General features: G+C 44.4%; 1 protein-coding gene across 1 annotated transcript in view; it reads left to right on the top strand.

The window, feature by feature from the left end:
* Positions 1-15,519, top strand: part of TMEM132D (transmembrane protein 132D) — an 880,461-nt gene that overhangs the window by 453,927 nt on the left and 411,015 nt on the right. The window lies entirely within an intron of this gene.

Below are 15,519 nucleotides of genomic sequence, written 5' to 3'. Positions count from 1 at the left end.
CCTGAAACCAGGAGATCACAAACCAAAAATGGCAAGAGGCAAGGATTATAAAGAACAAGGAAGTTGTTTCTCTCTTATAAAAGTTGGTTGTTGCAATCAAGGTTTTTGGAAGAAAGATGATGGGTGCAAAGTGACCATCTCATACTGTCCTTGAGGGGCAGTGTAAGTTTTGTTTGGGATTATCAGGGGCATTTACAAGAAATCATCTGAGTTAAGCTTTCCCCGTGTTTGAGATTGAAGCTAGATTAAGCTTTGCTCACTGGCCTAATTGATTTTTTCTGCTGGGAGATTGTCAAGCCTGGTCCCCATTTAATGGATCTGAGCATCGTACAGTGCACTGCAGCCCCCCACCACAAGTACATGTCTGTCCCAGAATGTGGAGAAACCGTGACTTATGGTATTTCAACTTGGCAGGCTCAGGTGGGTCTGACTTCTTAATTTAGAGAATGTGAGCCTCAGTGTGAGCTTGGGCAGCAGGGGCCATCCAAGGGGCCCCAGGAGTGATGGGGAGATCAGGGTCTGAGCAGCCGGACCCCAGGCTCTAGACACGCATGCAGGTGTTTGACTTGACCGTAGCAAGGTGGGAGGTACCAAGTGTCAGAGATAAGCCTGTTGGGAGTCCCTTGGCATTTGTGCAGCGGGTCCACGGTGATATTTCAATATGACTGTGGATGACTTGGTTTTGTAGAATTGGGGAAGTTGCTTTTGTCCTTTTCTTCATTCTGATCCCTGGCAGCAGTTCTTCTCAGCATATTGATTTCCTAGCAAAAGCAATAGCCCCACAGATTTCTGGAATGTTTCCTCCCGCTGTGTGCACATTCCCATGTGGATGGACGCACGTGCCTAGGGGCATTTTATTAACATGGCGGAGACATTATTTCTGATTGCCACACTTGCTGGGTGGTGCCAACTGGTATTGGCAGACAGAGAGCAGGGGCGCTAAGCACCCCACAGGGTGGAGGCCATTCCCGTTCAACAGAAAGCACAGTCCTGAGCCCCGACAAAGTACTCAAACCCACAGGATGCTGATGGAGAAAGAAAACCCACTTACAAATATGTGAGCATAAAACCTGACTCCATTCCACATATAAATAGGGAGTATTCTTATATAATTTTAATACAACCAAATTGTCAAGCAAGGAATGCAATCACTGGTTAAATCAAGGTTCAATTGTATTTCGATTTGTCCAGAACTTTTTCAAAAGTTCTTCCACTTTGCAGAAAATTCCATCACTGCACACCGGGTCATGCTCACGGCGTCTGTCTTTACACGATGCAGCCCCTGAGTATCTCCCAAAGCTCCCACTGTGTCCCACAGAGTAGCTCTGCTGGTCGTCTGCAGACTGGGTTGCACATTGTTTCATTATAAATCACTTTCCTTTTGTTCATTATTGTACAATGAAGCCATTACACCTCTTTTGAATTATGTATGCAGATAATTATATTATCTACAGGTTTCATCCTAGAGACAAAGGAAGGCAAAACGAAATATTTCTTTTTAATAAGGTGACATGGGATCCAGCTGGTTTAAGAAATATTGCCTCGGACAGATTAAAAACACATTCCCTTTTCCAAGAAGACCTGCCCCCATTATTTTCTGTTTCTGTTTGTTAGAATTGTCCTTCCTATCTTTTATAGATTGAGGAAGCAGTTTGCAGGTTTGTGGAAGGAGTCCCTTCCTTATAGATCCTGCTACGTGAAGAGTTGCAGGCATGAAATTCACACAAGGATGGAATGCCTAATCCCATTGCTGTCACTGTGGTCTAGGAAGGTCCAGCCACAGTGGCCTTGTGGTTCCAGAAACATCCAACTGTTTGCAGCACCAGGACCTCTGCTGTGCATTCAGCTGAGTCGAGTTTCTTCTTGGTGCCTCAGTTTCCATGCCACTTTCCTGAGCATCCTGGATAAGTGGATATCCCATAGCTATCCTTTATGTCACACCAGTTTTTGATAGCAATTGCCCAGTTTATAGCATGACATATAGTTTTTGTTCTATGGTATGTTTTCTGGTAGCCCCTTCAAAGTTCAAGCTTCAGAAGGGCTTTTATGCAGCTCTGTGTCTCAGCATGTAGCAGGCCATCTCAGGCACACAGTAGGTGCTGGATAAACTTCACTTAGTGCGTAGATTGTGGCACACAGCATGACCAAAGCCCCAGCCTTCCCTGCATCCAGTCCTCTCTCTTTTTCTGCTTCTCTCAGATGTTTAGAAACTAGAATATGCTGTCATTCTCTGGAGGTCAGTGTCATTGCTTCCAGAAAATATCTGCTGGCATCATGATCAGAGACCAGAATTGGAAGAGATGGGTCAGCAGACTGAGGCTTTAGAGCCCTTCCATGATTCAGGCCTCACCTTTGCACTGCCCCGGTTCGCCCACACTGTGGCCTGTAAGTTAATGACGACAGCATCCACATCAATGGGGTATTCAGCTGTCAACGTGAAGGGACGAGAAGCCTGGCAGTCCAGTGCTCGGTCACTAGGTCCCGTTGACGTCTGACAGTCAGTCAGGAGGGACAGCAAATTTAGTGCCAGCCGAAGAACACTGGGCTGGAAGTCAAGCCTGCAGACTGCGATGCTGCGAACCTCGTCTGAGCATCACTGATCCTACTCGTGTTCTGTGAACTCAGGCAGAACAGCTCACCTCTGAGTTTCAGTCTCTTCAACCCTAAGCTGAGAATCATTACAATGACTTCACCCAGTTAATGGTTGATGTGAGAATTAATTGTAATAAAGTGCTTGGTATGCCATCGTACATGGCCCGGCGCAAGCACTGGATAAATTGATAAGTATGTAATGTTTTAGGAGGGAGCAGAAGTGCATGCATCTTTATTAAGAGTAAAAATGTTACCATGGTTTTGGGGACTCCTGTTCCCGAGTCCCCTGCGACAATGCAGATGCCTTCGAAAAGATTGGTTAGCACCCAAAAAACGACTGTGTTGCCCACTGAGCTGAGTTACTACAGATTTGAACCATTCGGAGGGAGGGGTTATTGAAAGGAACAAGTGAAAGGCAGTTATCTGCTTCGCCAATCACTGCATTTTTTTCTTTTTCTTTGTTTTTTTGAGATAGAGTCTTGTGCTGTCACCCAAGCTGGAGTGCAGTGGTGCGATCTTGGCTCGCTGCAACCTCCACCTCCCGAGTTCAAGTGATTCTCCTGCCTCAGCCTCCTGAGTAGCTGGATTTTAGGCATGCGCCACCACACATGGCTAATTCTTGTATATTTAGTAGAGACGGGGTTTCAACATGTTGGCCAGGCTGATCTCAAACTCCTGACCTCATAATCCCTGCATTTTTAAAAGCCCAAGCCGCGCTGTTGGAAGTATCCAAAAACAGCACAACGCAAGGTTCATGGCTGCCTGGTTTGTCGGTTATACACGAATGTGGTTTCCAAAAATGTGAATTTATTGGATGAATTTGCTCATTGGACATTTTGGTTGAGTGCCTACTGGGTACCGGGCATTTTGCTCTGCATGTGAATAGCAAAGCTCGCTCTGGACGTGGCTCGGAGACACTGTGGGTCCAGCTCCAGATCACCATGTGAGAACACACTCCATGTGTTCTCATTGTTCACTGTTTGTTTTGTGCTTTTCCAGGACACAGAAAAGTCACATTTACATCATTCTGTAGTTTATCAAGTGTGCAGTACTGTATCTGAAAAACAATTACACACTTTAGTTAAAAGTAACCAAAACCAGGCCAGGTACAATGGCTCACATCTGTAATTTCAGAACTTTGGGAGGTTGAGGCAGGCAGATCACTTGAGGCCAGGAGTTTGAGACCAGCCTGGCCAACATAGCGAAATCCCATCTCTACTAAAAGTAAAAAAAATTAACCAGGCATGGTGGTGCATGCCTGTAGTCTCAGCTAGTCGAGAAGCTGAAGGGGGAAGATTACTTGAACCCGGGAGGTAGAGGTTGCAGTGAGCCAAGATCAAGCCACTGCACTCTAGTCTGTGTGACAAGAGTGAAACTTATCTCAAAAAAAAAAAAAAAAAACCCAAAACCCTAAAACTTTATTGCTAAAAACTGCTAATGACCCTTCAGCGGGTCCTAATCTTCTTGCTGGTGGAAGGTCTCACCGGACGTGGATGGTTGCTGACTGATGTGGGTGGCGGTTGCTGAAGGTGACGCTGATGGTGGCAATGTCTTAAAAATCCTAAAATCAGATAATAATGAAGTTTTCCACATTGGTTGATTCTTCCTTTCATGAACGATTTCTCTGCAGCATGTGATGCTGTTTGATAGCATTTTACTCACAGTAGAACTTCTTTCAATAATGAAGTCAATCGTCTCGAGCCCTGTTGTTTCATCTACTAAATTGAAAACATATTTAAATCCTATGTTGTCATTTCAACTATGTCCACAGACCACCTTTTCCACGCGTAAGAAACAAGTCCTCTTTTTGAAGCTGTTGTTTCTTTTTACTTTAAGTTCTGGGGTACATGTGCAGAACGTGCAGGTTTGTTACATAGGTGTACACGTGCCATGGTGGTTTGCTGTACCCATCAACCCATCACCTAGGTTTGGAGCTCTGCATGCATTAGGTATTTATCCTAATGCTCTCTCTCCCCTTTCTCCCCACCCCCTACCAGGCCCCAGTGTGTGTTGTTCTCCTCCCTGTGTCCATGTGTTCTCATTGTTCAACTCCTACTTATGAGTGAGAACATGCGGTGTTTGGTTTTCTGTTCCTGTGTTAGTCTGCTGAGGATGATGGTTTCCAGCTTCATCCATGTCCCTGCAAAGAACGTGAACTCAGCTTAAAGTCCCCAGCAGCATCAGCCCCTAACAAGGGAGTCAGCACGTCCCTTGAAGCTTTGAAGCCAGGTGTCGACTTCTCCTCTCCAGCTACGAAGGTCCTAGTTGGCGTCCTCTTCCAACAGAAGCTGTTTCTTGTACATTTGAAATGTGTTGTTAGTGTTGCCACCTTCATCAGTGATGTTAGCTGGATCCTCTGGAGACCTTGCTGCAGCTTCTCGGTCAGCACTTGCTGCTCAGCTTTGCACGTGTGTGTGGTGGAGATGGTTACTTTGTTATTAACCAACCTCTGCCAGCTTCCAACTCCTGCAGCTTCCTCACCTCTCTCAGCTTCACAGAACTGGAGAGAGTTAGGGCCCTGCTCTGGAGTAGGCATTGGCTTAAGGGAACGTTGTGGCTGGTTTGATCTTCTGTCCAGACCATTTAAATCTTTTTCCAATCAGCAATAATGTCATTTCATGTTCTTATCATTTGTGTCTTCAGTGGTGCAGCACTTTTAGCTTCCTTCAAAAACGTTCCCTTTGTATTCACCACTTGGTTAACTATTTGACGCAAAAGCCCTAGATTCTGGCCTGTCACCTCTTTGGACGTGCCTTCCTCACAAAGGTTAATCCTTTCTAGACGTGATTTAAAGATGTGGGAGTCTTCCTTTTGCTTGAACACTTAGAGGCCATTGTAGGTTAGGAATTGGCTTCATCCCACTATTGCTGTGTGTCAGAAATGGGAAGGCCTGAGGAGAGGGAGAAGGGTGGGGGAACTGCTGGCCGGTGGAGCAGGCAGAGCACACATGACACTTACTAAGGTCTTCATCTTATGGGCACAGTTCTTCGTGCCCCCAAGTGATGATAGTGACCTTGTAGATCAGTGATGATCACAATAGATACTATAATAATACAAAATTGAAATACTGCAAGAATTATCAAAATGTGCCAGAGACACAACGTGAGCACATGATGTCAGAAGTACGGAGGCGAGAGACTTGCTCAATGCAGGGTTGCCATAAACCTTCAATTTGTTAAAAAAAAAAAAAAGTGCAATTTATACAAAGTACAATACAGTGAAGTGCAACAAAGTCAGAGGCGCCTCTTTTTGGAGCTGAATTAGGCTTCCTAATTAAGTGGGATTCATTGTAAGGAAGAGAAACTCACTTCTGCTTGCTTATGCCGTGAGGGATTTGGAGCAAAGATCCAGGTAGTAAACATGACCTGAAGGCCTGTGGTTGGAGCAAAGATCCAGGTAATAAACGTGAGTCGAAGACGTGTGGTTGGTTTTCATAGATCCCAGAAATTCTCATGCAGCTGTTTTCTCCATCTCAGCCTCTCTGTGTTCTCACGATGTCATCTCTACTCCATTCTACTTCTTTCTTTTTATTCCACAGACCAACTTTTGTGGTTATTTATTGTCTTAACGCATAGCCCATCCTGGTTACCTCAAAATTATCACAATTGACAAGCTTCCTCTCTGTTCCTAGGGACAAAAGGTGTTTTGACAACCTGTGGGTCATATTTAAGCCTTTGGAGGAGCAACCGTTTTCATAAATGTCTATTTCTTCTGTCAGAAGCAGTCTATAAAATTGTACAAATAATTTTCATGTTGCCAATTTCATGTTGTCCTGAAACATGACACTGAAATGCTCTACGGTTTCCACAGTATTTGTAACCCCCTTAAACAATGGGGAGTTTTGGAGACAGACCTGAGTTCCATTCTTGGCTTGCTTGCTACATGACCTTTGGGGAACCACTTTACTTGGGCAAGCAGCCATTCGGCACCTGAAAAATAAGGATGAGAAAAAGCACCCATCACAGAGAATCACCGGGAGGAGAAAGTAAATTAGAAAACATAAGCCCGGCCGGGCGCGGTGGCTCACGCCTGTAATCCCAGCACTTTGGGAGGCCAAGGCGGGTGGATCACGAGGTCAAGAGATCGAGACCATCCTGGTCAACATGGTGAAACCCCGTCTCTACTAAAGATACAAAAAATTAGCTGGGCATGGTGGCGCGTGCCTGTAATCCCAGCTACTCAGGAGTCTGAGGCAGGAGAATTGCCTGAACCCAGGAGGCGGAGGTTGAGGTGAGCCGAGATCGCGCCATTGCACTCCAGCCTGGGTAACAAGAGCGAAACTCCGTCTCAAAAAAACAAAAAAAGAAAAGAAAACGTAAGCCCAACACCTAGCATATGCCTGGTGCAAAGTAGGGAGGGCTTCACACATGATCCTTCTGAGGACCTCCGAATTTCTCTTACATCAACTACACTACCCGTGTAGTGTAGTGCAGGTACCTCAGTTTCCTAACGTACTGACCACACCAAAAATTTAAAGTTAAAAAAAACCCAACAACTTAGAAACTGCCTTGGTAACTTCCCAAAGAAACCTGCTACAGAATCTTGCACCGTTGCCTGGGGGAATTGTCTGCAAAGTTTATCATCCAAATGCATTCATCTTATATGACTCTTCTCCCAAAACAAATCGCTTTTATAGTCCATACTGCAAATTTAGACCTTTTGATCAATACCCCCATTTTATGAGCTGTCTATAGAGAGACCTGGAGACAGTGCCCTGCTTGATTGCCTAGGAATAAAGATTGATCAGTTCAGTATCTCCCCATGTATAGATTCTAGGCTGTTATGTGGTACACAGGCCTGGCGGCCATTCGCCATCCCTCTTCAAAATTACACGGTCAATACCTCTTCCGCTCAGCATACCTTACAGAGGCTTGAAGGGGATTATGACCCGAAGTGCAGACTTTGGGAAGGAGCAGGCAGTTCACAGAGGTTAACTTTGCATCTAGCAGACAGCTAGGGTTTTGACTTCAAGTTTCTTAGTGTCAGGATGCAAAATCTTTTCCACTTTGAAGGTGCCTCTGTGGTTCAGATCTTCAACAGAGACAACGAAGGATGAAACTAAGGGACAGAAGCTAAAGTTTGTCCATTCTGTTTTCTAAAAGCTCCGTTTTCCCTGTAATAGAGGGAGTTATAAGAGAAGGAATGCCACGTCAGAGGAGCAGCGATGATCACTTACTGTTCTCACTCCGTGTGCCCAGTGAGGAGGTCACTGCCCTAAACCTGTGACAGAACAGGTGCTCAGCGGTCGCTATTATCTTGTTAGAATGTTCTGATTTAAAAATTCTCAGTTACCCTATAGGAGAGGTTCTCAGAATTTAACATTCGTCCATATCACCTGAAGGTCTTGGTAAAACAGATGGCTTCCCCCCCCCATTATTCCTGATTCAGTAGTTACGGAGAATTTGCATTTTTAACAAGCACCCAGGTGACACCGGGAGGGCATCTTGAGAGCTTGAGAAATGTTATCACAGAGTTGGCACCCTATGAATAAGTTTTAAGGGTCAAAACTAGAAATGCCGGCTGGGTGCGGTGGCTCACACCTGTAATCCCAGCACTTTGGGAGGCCGAGGCAGGTGGATCACGAGGTCAAGAGATCGAGACCATCCTGGTTAACATGGTGAAACCCCATCTCTACTAAAAATACAAAAAATTAGCTGGGCATGGTGGCGCATGCCTGTAATCCCAGCTACTCAGGAGGCTGAGGCAGGAGAATTGCCTGGAGGCGGAGGTTGCGGTGAGCCGAGATCGCCCCATTGCACTCCAGCCTGAGTAACAAGAGCGAAACTCCATCTCAAAAAAAGAAAAACACAAACAAACACAAAAACTAGAAATGCCCACCATGCATGAAAACCAAAAATGGAAGACACTTTTAATCTCTTGATTCGAATAAAGGGCTGCTCCACTCATGGAAAGCAGAAAGCAGCTCTTGCTTTCTGAATGACTGTGCACATGGAAGGGACCTTTGAGGCCCACAGCAGTGCTCTTCCTCTTAGATCTTAAGATCCGTGGTTTGGGGACCAGTTTTCCCCATTAAGTTGGAATTAGAACATGTTATTTTGTTGTTGTTGTTGCTTTCATGTCTTTGGTGATGAGCAGGTTTGCTGTAGAGTACAGAGTGTCTGTCACTCCACCTGTCATTACCACCCGGCTTCCTTCAGAGAATGCCATATGAGAACAAGCAGTGTCAAGAAAGCAAGACATCTGTTTCCATCTGGAAGAAGCCTGATTTTAAAGGCGTGACATTAAAATTGATTTATCAAATCATAAAAATGAAGCAAAATAAAAGGCAGCAACACCTTCAGTTTGGAGCAATTAGAAATCGATGACTGTCAGAGGGAAGAGTTGTTTTCAAAGTTCCTTGGGTAAAATATTTTATGAAGTGGAGAGACAGAAAGAGGAGTCCATTGGGGCACTGAGAGGAAAAAGTATAATCAGAGAAAACTGGGGAACTATTTATGGATCAACGTGCAGTTTTATTAATGTCTTATGACTTTTATTTTGAGGACACAAAAGGTTAAAACAAAAACACAATCTTACTGACTGAAGGACTTCAGGGCAGCCCTTGGGGCTTCTCTGAGGCTGCAGGTGTGGGTAACTTCTGTGTGTTTGGTTGTCCTCCTGTGGATGCAGAGATCCTGCCTTGGTGATATTTGCATCCATGTCTTTTAGGTCTCCTTTTCAATAGAGAACGGTAATAGGTGTCTGTCAGGGAAAGACATTAGGGATATGGTTTTCTGTCTTCTGTGTCTCCAGCCGTCACAGTGTGTAGAGGAATTGGCCATGGTCAGAGTCTGCAGATAGAGATGGAGCTCACTTCTTTGTCACCATCCCTCTTCTCTCTGCAATATAAAGAAAAAAAGCCACTCTTACGAGTCAGAAGCCGGGGGAAAAATACAGCGTTGGGTAATGGACAGTAATGATAGCCCTTGAAAATATCTTTGCTTTGTCTCTAAATGCCAGCCTTAGATGCAGAGTAGCTGAAGTGGAGGATCTGGGCCTGGCTAGAAAAAAATATTTCAGGACTGTCAATTCTGTCCCCAGCTGTTCCTGAATCCAAGTGTCACGTGTGTGCTCTTTTCAGCACATTGAGAGCTTCCTTATCTGCTACCTGGCCTATTGAAATGCTTTTTGGACATTCACCCAGTGAATTTTACATGCAGCTGCTTGATTAATCTCTGTAAAGTGTGGTTCTGGGCTTGCCTCCTTTCGAGTGAAAAGCTTCAGTGGTCTTCCATTGATCAAAATTGGAATCCTGCCGCCTAGCAATCTGGGCCCTTTGGGACCTGGTTCTAACTTGTATGTCCAAACATTTAGTCCATTACAGCTATTCAAGCACAGAACAGGTCATTCTTCCATCCCTTCCCACACAGAGTCTTCCCCACATGCCTAAATTCTCTCTGGTTTTCAAGCCAAATTCAAATGACTTGACCTTGGCATGTCATTATTTCAAATTCCTGTGATACCTCTAGTGTGCAGAAAAGCCTTCTCCCTTTTAACCTCCTCCCGGTCCCACCTCAGTAACAGGTGCAAGTGATGTCACCCAGCCCCAGCCAATCAGAATGTTCAACCTCTTGGCCACAGTGATTGGTTGCTCAACCTCTTGGCCGCAGTGATTGGTCAGGGAGGGTTATGTGACTCAAGCCTGGTCAATGAAATTCCATCTCAGGACAGAGGCTGGAACTGCAGGGAAGGCACCCATCTTTCCAGTGGGGACCTGGAACTCGTTTCTCTTAAGCCCCCATCTGCCTTTCACCATCTTTGAGAGCCTGCTTAGAAATTGAGATTGGGAAAAAACAGAGCCATGAGCATGTCCTGATGATAAAGTTTCAATCCTGGATTCAGCCATGTTTGGATTCAGACCCACCCTTGGAATTTCCTAGTCATGTAATCCAACACATTGCTATTTTGGTCTAAGGCAGAGTTGCCTTAGTGTCTGTTTCTCCCAAGTACTTACAAAAGCAGTACTTATTTTATCTGTTGGATTTTAGTTACAGATGCATATTTAAAATTGTATTCTGTTATTCATTTGATGTATATTTTTATTAGGCACCTACCATGTGTCAGATCACAGATTCAGCTCTGAGGGACTATTCCTGCCTTTTTTTTTTTTTTTTTTTTTTTTGAGACGGAGTTTTGCTCTTGTTACCCAGGCTGGAGTGCAATGGCGTGATCTTGGCTCACCACCACCTCTGCCCCCTGGGTTCAGGCAATTCTCCTGCCTCAGCCTCCTGAGTAGCTGGGATTACAGGCACGCGCCACCGTGCCCAGCTAATTTTTTGTATTTTTAGTAGAGACGGGGTTTCACCATGTTGACCAGGATGGTCTCGATCTACCGACCTCGTGATCCACCCACCTTGGCCTCCCAAAGTGCTGGGAGTACAGGCTTGAGCTACTGCACCCAGCCTATTCCTGCCTTTTAAGGACTGTTGGTTTAACCAAAGGGGGTGGATGTAAATAATTGCAACAGTGCAGAGTAGGTCAGTAGACACCCTGGAGAACTTGCTCTGTTCATGCAGACCTGAATAGATCTGCACAGTCTTCCTGGAGAAGGGGACGTTGAAGCTGAGTGTTGAAGGATGACGAGAGACCTGACTAGATCTGCACAGTCTTCCTGGAGAAGGGGACGTTGAAGCTGAGTGTTGAAGGATGACGAGGAGCTCGTTAAACAACCCACCGGGGAAGGATGGAAGAGCATTGACGCCTAAGGAAATAATATGTGAGAACGAGTAAACAATGAGCAGAGCGAATGGGGAACTGCAGGTCATTCATCATCCTCAAAAGACTGTGCTGTTCCCTCCTTGAGTGTGTGTAGAACAGCGTCTTCTCCGGGGAATGTACTTAATGAGTATGTATAAGTTAAGTGAATGAGCTAATGAGTGAACATTATCGGCAAGTGTTATTATAGGTGATAGAGGATTCATAACAGTTGTTATGAGGAGGAATGATTAATTGAGGTAGCTAAACAAATTGTTATTTAAAAAGGAAAAGTTGCCAGGCATGGTAGTGCATGCCTGTGGCCCCATCTCATTGAGAGGCTGGGGTGGGAGGATTGCTTTAGCCCAGAAGTTCAAGGCTGCAGTGGGCCATGATCATGCCACTCACTGCACTCCAGCCTGGGTGACAGTGAGACCACATCTCTAAAACAAACAAACAAAAAAACCTCTACCAGCCACCAGCCACAGTTATACCAATTCTCCCTGTAACACCAACTTTCTGGCAAGGTGACCTGTGTGAGGGAGCAGAAACTTTCTTCTGTGTCATTTAATTGGAGCGAATCTGCAGGAAATAATAACAATAGCAAAAGCATTATCAATAACAAATCTAAACTGACAACTTGCTCTTGCTCGTTATATGCTAGGGAATGTCCCAAGCAATTTACCTGCATTTTGTCAAGCACCCTTTACATCAATCCTGTGCCCCAGGTACTATGAATGTCTTCACTTTGAAAACAGGGAAATGAGGGCCAGGCATGGTGGCTCATGCCTGTAATCCCACATTGGGAAGCTGAGGTGGGTTGATCACTTGAGGTCAAGAATTTGAGACCATCCTGGACAATATGGTAAAACTTCATCTTTATTAAAAATATAAAAATTAGCTGGGCATCGTGGTGCATGCCTGTAATCCCAGCTACATGGGAGGATGAGGCACAAGAATCACTTGCACTCAGGAAGTGGAGGTTGCAGGGAGCTGAGACAGCGCCACTGCACTCCAGCCTCGGTGACAGAGTGAGACACTCATAAAATAAAATAAAATAGAATAGAATAAAATAAAATAATGAGGAAATGAGGCTCCAAGGTGTTATGCAGCTTCCTGCAGTTCACTCACCTTTTAGGTAGATATGCTAATTCAGAAGCTCGTAAGAGAGAAAACCAGAGCTTGGTCCTGGACAGGACTGTGTAGGTTCAGAGCTCTTGTCCAGAAAAATCTGATAGACTGTCTGGGAAACAAGTGAAGCTTCCTAGATTCGACTTCCCTGTGTGTGTCCCTTGGATCAGATTGTCAGTTTGAGTTTAATGTGGGCTCTGAGAACTCCCGTGCTGGGTTCATTGAGTCCCAGGCAAAAGATCCCACCTCTCTCTTTTCCCTTCTCATACAAGCAGTGGGAGACACAGACTGGCCTGCTTATGGAAGACAAGTCTTACTACATGGAAGGCCTGGAATCCAATGGGTTAATTCTCTATCTCCTCAACCTCTCATTCTCAAAGCCCCACTTATAATCAATTTGAAATCATTAATTGGACAAAATAATTCTTTACTACCATATCCCAAGGGTAACCAGACTTTAATTGCTGGAGCCTCGTTTGTGCAAGCAGTTTCTGTTTAACAGAGGAATACTTAGTGCCATTGTAAAATTAATTGGGTGTGTTAGACTTGTACCCCCGCAGTAGGCAGAGGGCTGTGAAAGTGGTAATGTGAATAGTGTCTGCCAGCCACATAGCTTTGATGATAATTTCCTTGTAGGAGCAGTGGTAAAATTCTGTCCCAAGCACTGTCTAATTTTTATCTTACAAATGTGCCTGCCTACCCATATCTTTCAGTCACCTATCATTTGGTTCCTCTTTTCTTCTCTTTCCTTAGTCTCTGTAGCTGAGCTCACACATCTGTTGAGCTCCACCAGTCTTCCAGTTTGATGTAAATACCCATATGAAGATGAATAAGTCAAACAGTGATGAGATTCTAGATTGGTCCATTCATGTGATACAAAAATTAATAATAATCTGCCTTGTTTTCCTGGGTACTCTTTGTCTTCTTTACTTTTTCAGAATAGTCCATCTTCATCTTTCTACAAATGCACCACTCCCTCTCCCCTCTTAGGTGGCTGGGCTGGCAGAACCTTTGCATCTGGTTCCTCAGTCCTCATTTCTACTCCTGTTCTTTGCTGTCTGCTTACAGACTTTCCTCTGCATCCTCTGAAATTCTCAGGTTCGATTTTGTACCTTGGCTTGGTTCCCAGAGTCCCCTTTCTGGTCCTTCTCCTGGGACTTCTGCCATCCTCCTGAACTGAGCCTTTCACCCTGGGTAAGATGCCTTGAGCTGCAAGACTCTGTGGTGTGTTTTTCTTATCTTACCTTCCTCAACCCAGCTTATTCCTTCTGCACCTCTACTCTTTATAGTTCATGTTGACTGTGACCCCCACTGTCCTCAACCCTTATCTGCAGAGTAGCATTAAAACTTCCAGCTCTGCCATAATTCTAACCCATACTCAGAACTCCTACCCAGGTCAGAGATCACCGAAGTCCACCTCTGCCTGGCCAGTATCAGCATAACTCACATAATGCACACTTGATATCTAATGATATGTGGTCACACATTTGCTTCCAAATGCACTTTGGCTTCCCTTTCTCTGGCAGTCTAGATTGCCTTTAAATCCATAGTCATCTGTAAATGAAGGTGCCCATCAGTGCCCCAATGGGAAAAAAAGGTCTTGATGATCCCCTTAAGCCATTAACGAACTGAATTACATAAGGACTAATCACACACACACAGGAACACATAAGAAATATGTCATATACAGCACTCTGTCTTCACAGAGCCATCCCTGGCCATCTACATGTGGTATTTGGCTCTCCCAAATGCAGACTCTTTAATAGGAGCTATCATTTGGTGCTAACTGCATGCCAGACACAGTTAGAACTTATTTATATACATTAGAGAATTTAATCTACTGCAGTCTCATGCCACATGTGCTAATTATGATTCCATTTCATGGATGAGGGAACAGTTACACAGAGGTAGGTAACAAACCTATCATCACAAAGCTGGTGTGTTCTAATGATGGCACAGCTGCTACTCAGACCCGGGCAGCCTGAGTTCATGTTCCCATGCAGGAGTCCCTTCCTGAAATTTCTCGAAGACCTTACCCACTTTTTCAAATCTCCAATCCTGGAAAAATCAGTGGAGAAATTGAGGAGATATGTGACAGTTCTCAAGTGTGAATTAAACCTGAACTATTCACATAGATATGTTTCTGGATCAAAAGAATCCATTGACATCATGTGAATAAACAAGGATATGGAACACAGAGAACGTCACGGAGCATTGAGGTTAACATTTGGGGTCCCTGGGACGGGAGTACATAGAAGCAGAACCCGTATGATTTCATGGGTCAGTCTTGCTTACAGCTGTGGCCTTACTATGATGTCTGCTGGTGGCTTTGTCTGCTACCGACAGTGAGTCATTGTTGCTGATGAAAGAAAAGCTAATACACTTACACACATACTATAGTTTATACACATTCCAGGGTGTATCAGAAATAACACACCTTGGAAGCAAGCAAGTCCCTAAACTGGCAATTTTCACACCCAATTCTATGCATTGCTGCTAATCTTTACATGAAATTCTAATGAGACATTATCTAGAAACTGGTGTTTTACAGTGTTTGCATATTCACTATACGCTACATATATTTGTAAATACAACTTTTAATTGAATATTTCTGATCTGTTACACATGCATAAAAGTGAGTAAAGAATATGAAAACATTAAAAGTATTTTGCGAATAACCCATGATTTCATGACTCCTTGAGAATTCCTAGGAATTTACATTTCTTTTCTGAATTCCAAATATTTATATCCATTAAAATTGAGAAACACTAACCTGAAAAGAGCCTTGCTCCCCACCACCTCTCTAGCATACCTCTTGGCACAGTTTTTTTCATTGTTTGAAATAAGTATTCCCATCGGAACAGAACTCATCTTGTTATGGTTTGTCTTGCTTACTGGAATGGAGCCTTCATGAGAGAAAGGCACTGTCTGTCTCCTTACCTGCGCAGCATCAGGACCTAGGACAGCTCCTGGGAAGTTCTCCGTGCTCTATGAACATTGGAAAGATCAGTGGCTGAATTTGCATGACTTATCGTTAAGCTCGTCGAAGGAAATCAGTGCAGAAGAGGAAAGAGGTTCTAAACCTGATCACTGCACAAAACG

This window comes from Callithrix jacchus, chromosome 9 (genome assembly GCF_049354715.1).
Source record: "Callithrix jacchus isolate 240 chromosome 9, calJac240_pri, whole genome shotgun sequence".
In the NCBI taxonomy this organism is placed as follows: domain Eukaryota; kingdom Metazoa; phylum Chordata; class Mammalia; order Primates; family Cebidae; genus Callithrix; species Callithrix jacchus.
The sequence above is the reverse complement of the archived record's forward strand: the minus strand, read 5'-3'. Positions and strand labels throughout refer to the sequence as shown.